Source organism: Eleginops maclovinus, chromosome 8 (assembly GCF_036324505.1).
Source record: "Eleginops maclovinus isolate JMC-PN-2008 ecotype Puerto Natales chromosome 8, JC_Emac_rtc_rv5, whole genome shotgun sequence".
Lineage (NCBI taxonomy): Eukaryota > Metazoa > Chordata > Actinopteri > Perciformes > Eleginopidae > Eleginops > Eleginops maclovinus.
Window position 1 is genome coordinate 9390829 of NC_086356.1, and position 6000 is coordinate 9396828.

Genomic DNA, 6000 nt, shown 5'->3' on the forward strand with positions numbered 1-6000 from the left:
ATAGGCTACAGCTGCCGAATAATCGTAGTGAAAATTACAATATTTGCCTCTGAAATATAGTGGAGAAGAAAAATACAGCAGCAAGGAATGGAAATACTCAAGTAAAGTACAAGAACTGCAAAATAATACTCAAGTATAGTTTACTTGGCTTACTCTACGTTGCCACATTTTACTTTGTTTTGCATTGAGTGGAGAAAGTCAGGAGGGGGCGACATTGCTCTATTTACAGATGATCCACATGTATTTCATAAAATCTGAAATACACTAAAAGACACTAAAGATAAACAACAGCTCCCTCCTCTCACGTTTGTTTTCAGTGTTTCTTTCTATGGAAAATAAATTGCTTAATATTGCAACAATTTTAAAGCAACTTTATAACAAACAAGACATATGAAATAAGACATCATGTGAAACACTTATTCTTTACAATTCAAGTAAGCATTTTTGAGTATCAGATCTCCTTATAAAGGAGTTTTCAAGATTTTCCTAGTGTTTTTAGTCGTGTATTAAATGAGGCTTCCTTATACGAAATAGTAACACACTATATAAGAACATATAAAAGAGGCAGAACAAACAGGATTTAATTATTAAAATAACAAAATAACATAGAATAAAAGTATACAAGGACGTTCAATGTTAAAAATAAGTTAATAATATTAATAATAATACCCCCCCCCCCACTTCTCTCGAAGGAGCCAGGCTTCCTGCTCTTATTTCCCAGAGTTCCCGGCTGCTGGCAGGAGAATGCTGGGAATATCCGGAAAGGAAGGGGTAGTGACATCACAGCAGTGACCTTCCGTACCAGGCCATATCACCTGGTGCAACCAAACACACACACACACACACACACACACACACACACACACACACACACACACACACACACACACACACACACACACACACACACACACACACACACACACACACACACACACAAAAACTGAGAGACTGTATTGACACACTTCAGTTTGCCTTTCAGGAGAGGAGAAAGAGCAAGTTCCCATGAAGAGAGAGAGGAAGCGATAACTTCAAGTATGCAGAACTTTGCAGGCTGAGTTAAACACATGTTTGGCAGGAAAAAATCCCAGCATGCTTCAGCTGGTTCCTCACATCAGCTAAGTGTCTTGCTTTTTCTAGCTTGGCAAACCATCTTAAGTCCACCAGAATTACTTCATCACAATTCATGGTAAGTATTTTGCAGTAACTGTGAAAACGTTTCTAAATGGATGTTTGTATAGAGTTTTGCCTCTTTTCTTTGTCTTACACAGGCACACGTCAAGTCATTTACAGTCCTTCATTTTTTAATTCTTTGTTCATCACTGAGGAATGCGAGAAAAACAAAAGATTCTACAAGAACTTAAAGTAACCCGGGTGAGTAATTGATATACAAACGGTCAATTTGTGGACATAGTATATCTTTAACATTCAGGCACCGTTCAAAGGAGAAAACCAGACCTCCATCCTTCCTCACAATACAGAATACTCCCCCTACTGTCCGAACGAAACTGAAGACCTCCAGATTTCCACCATGCTGTTGTAAGCACGTTTCAGTTAAAGCCCTCACCAGACCTTTAACTGTAACACCTGCTTAGGCTCAGGCTTGTCTTAGCAGTTTAAGGAATGTAATGAATGAGGGTGTGAGGATTTTCTTCCTGGAAAAATACTTTTCACTAGTACATTTACCCAGGCAGTAAGCAGGCCTAGTAAGGAGGCCCGGCTTGTCACATTTGTGATGTCCACACTTATGTCTGGAATTCCACCAAAAATGATTTGCTCCATCCATCCCAATACTCATCTCACAACCATGAGATACTTTAGACTAAAGTATCATTTACAGAGTAGCTTTTACTTTTGATTTGTTTTGTTGAGATTATTTATTTATACATTTGGAAGCATGTCTTATTTGTACATTGTTGCACAATTGTTGCTACACCTAAACCAAAAACAGATAGAGAAAATATGGCATGGAAAAACAAAGTTAGACCTGTGAGGAGAGGGAAGGCAAGGACATGCTGTACAAAGCGAAACAGACGTCAATACACACAGGTTGCACACAGATGGGAGCTGGACACACACCGATAACATATGGCCTGTAGTGGAGGTATTTACTGAGTTTGGAAAGCGTCTCAGAGGTTACATTCTTTAAGAGCAAAGGCTGCAAAACACATATAAACAAACCCACATACTTGCACAAACACAGACATACAAAGACACATGCACACAGACTATGATATATAGAGAACACTTGTGCACAGGGGAGAGAGATGCCAGGAAAAAGGATGAGAGAGAAAGAGCATACAGAAGTCTCTTGATGCCAAATCAAGCAGGGAGGGAGGAGGGATGTGTAGTGATGGGGGAGAGGGAGGGAGGGAAGGAAGGAGGGAGAGAGTGTGTGTGGTGGAGACGTCATTATACACGATGACAAAAGAAGAAGGGATTCTCTGGTCAGCTGCTGCTGCTGCTGCCACTGTCTATTGTCCAGCCGACAGAAGACCCCCCCCACCTCCACACATATGAACACACCACACGCACACACACGCACACGCACACACACACACACACACACACACACACGCACACACACACACACACTCTCATCTTGAGTTGGACATCACTTTCTTTCCTTCTCCAAGTTCAACTCTGATTGCATGGCAGACCAACTGGCGGCCCCGGACATTTAAAGACTAGGCGCTAACCCTCCCCCCCAAAAAAACCCAGCTGTGTCTTCTCAGTATTTCAGTAAGTCTGAGATCCAACAGATGTTTGCAGCAAAAACACAGAATCCAGAAAAATGTACGAAGAAAGTTGAGGCGTGGAAAAAAAGTAGGAAGAAAACCATGCTTACTTCGATGTGACTTACGCAGATGTGAGGCTGACGGTGTTGAAAGTCAAATTGAAAAATATTAGTCGTAAAAGCTTTAAGCATTTGATTGCCGTTATATCAATAATTTATAATATGATTACATTATATTATTGATAAATAGATGGCATTATATTCATATAGAAAGAATTCAATAAATTATTCATTAACTGTTAAGTACAAGTTTTTGCCCAATACACTCACTATAAGCAGTCTGCCTGATCCAAACTTTACTCCGGTGAATGCAGAGTAACTTATTTAAAAGCTTTTTTTGTGCTTATTTTAAAAGGTGGAATTGATGAAAAGAATCTGCTCAATTTAAAGCACCAAGAGGGCTTGTAATTAGTTGTTTTCCACCCATGGAGAAGTCTTATTGTCTTTAAAGAGGGATGTTTTAGACGAAGAGGCGATAAATTCAGGCAGCTAATAGAAGCAGCTATGAATGAAGCTCTTTTCTTCCCTTTGTGCGTGAGCCGTGTATGTATGCACCTCACGTAGTGGCCAAAGGTGCTGAGTTGTGCATTATCATTTATCTACCTCTTTAAGTTTAAGGAGCCTTGCAGTGGTCAGGTTTAAGAATATCAAAATGTGTTTGTGTCAAAAGCTGCCAGTGTGAGTTCACAAATGTGATTTTTCTGCTTGTCTCTATTTCAAGTTTTAAATCAATCCAGAGCAAATGACCCTTGACCAGCTGACCTTAAAAACCCTCCACTGTCTCTGCACAGTGTGTGACACTAGGGTCCGTTCTGCTTTGATTGACCTCTCTTTGACACACACACACACACACACACACACACACACACACACACACTCACAGGGGCTGTATAACCACTCTGTGACACTTGCAGACAGACAGACACAATGGCAGGGCGAGCACATTCCTTTCCCCAGGTGGCATAAAAGACGCAGCCAGATCAATGGCCTAATGGGCTCCACACCAATGGCTGACGATCATTAACCCCCGAACGAGTTCCTCATAGCCAGACTATTGTGTGACCAATGTGTGTTCGTATACAAACTATTGTGTGAGGGTTTCTACTGCCGTGTGGAGCTGGTTAACTGCTGGATGAGGGGTCTAACTTAAGGCATTAGGTGGTGACAACTGTGGAGAGCTGGACATTAATATGTGCCAAAACAGGTGTTTCACTCAGCAGTGACAGGCCCTCTGTGGCAGATTGTAACTAAGTACATTTATTCGAGAAAAGTTATCGATGTAATATTTTCATTGTATGTTTCTTTGTTCATTCAATCTTCTATATTTCAATATTTAAATATACAGTTTCATCACATTTCTTTCATTTAGTTGCTTTCCACGTTAATGCGTCACAGTTATGAATATGAAGAATAAAACACTCTTTTTGCATACGGAGTTCTTTTAATAGACATTTTTTGTTTGTTTGCACACACATAAGATTGCATCAAATCCATGTAATGAAAAGGGAAATACAGTATGTGACAGGAGAGGTAAAAAACCACAGAACTCCACACAATTTCAAGAAAAAATAAGACTATCAATCAAAAAAAGGGGGGAAAAGACAACAGAAAACACAATAAGCCCACAAAATGAGCAGAAAAACTAACCAATCGCGATAAAACTATCAAACAACAACAATAAATACTTGAAAAACAATACGGATTGGCATGCTTATGAACTTAAATTGATTACAGGACTGTTTGTCATAGTTGAGTTTTTGTTTGCTACTAAAAAACTCACTATTGCAACACCCAGGTTTCTGGAGAAGTATTATATGTACTAAAACTTTTTTTAAAGTAATGAGTAACTGTGGCATCACAATTATATTTTATATCCCTGTTGTCCACCCCCTCTCTTCCTCACATCAACCCCCCAACAGCTCTCGGATTCAGCAGGAGCTCACTCCATCCCTTTCTCCTCCAGGCCTCCACTCCAATTCCACCGGGTCCTGGGTGTGTGTGTGTGTGTGTGTGTGTGTGTGTGTGTGTGTGTGTGTGTGTGTGTGTGTGTGTGTGTGTGTGTGTGTGTGTGTGTGTGTGTGTGTGTGTGTGTGTGTGTGTGTGTGTGTGTGTGTGTGTGTGTGTGTGTGTGTGTGTGTGTGTGGGGCTGGTGGTAGGAGGACAATGGGCAGTAAGGGGGCTGGCTGAATGGGACCATTGAGTCTGCTCAGCCAAACAGAAAAGCATCTTCCATCTCACTTCAAAACCCACAGTTTCACTCTGTACAACCAGGCCTTTATTCTCCATAATTACTCCCTGACACACATGCACTTACGCACACACACATGTACATACACACACATACACATACACATACACACAACACACACACACACACACACACACACACACACACACACACACACACACACACACACACACACACACACACACACACACACACACACACACACACACACACACACACACACACACACACACACACACACACACACACACACACACACACACACACACACACACACACAAATGTATGCATATATGGATATATGAATTCATATATGGGCCAATTCCAAAAATAACATTGCCAGACTGACTCTTGACAGTCTAAACAATGTGTCAAAGGTTAAACATTTGGATTGTACAGAGAGTATTTCAACACAACAACAGAACATCAAAGATCACTTATAAAAATATATATATTTAGATTGTTTTATATAAGATGTTTTATCAAATTCACTTGTTTTATAAAACTGATTAGGTCTATCATTCAGATATAAAAAAAAACAGATATCAGAACTGCAGTCCAGCACAACATACACATTCAAGTGAATACATTTACCGTTGCCAGGAAACATAGGAAAAATGTTGAATTGTTTAGCAGAAATTAACCTGTGTAAATTATTTTATTTCAGAACTGATGATACAATATAGTAAGATCCTTTTGTTGAAATCATCAGTAAAGGCGGTCGGTCGGTCAGAAGTGAGTAAAGATAATAATTCCCTTATGAAAATGCTCTAAAAAAGGTGTATTGATTATCCTGGCTTACCAGGTCATGAATCCTGGAAGAGACTTTGGTATTGAGTTTTTTTTTATTGTATGTTTTTTGCACACATCTCTATGGCAAATATATCTATAATATATAACACTGAAACCAAAACGATCTAGGTTGAAAAGCACTAAAGGTCTGAGAACAAAAAAA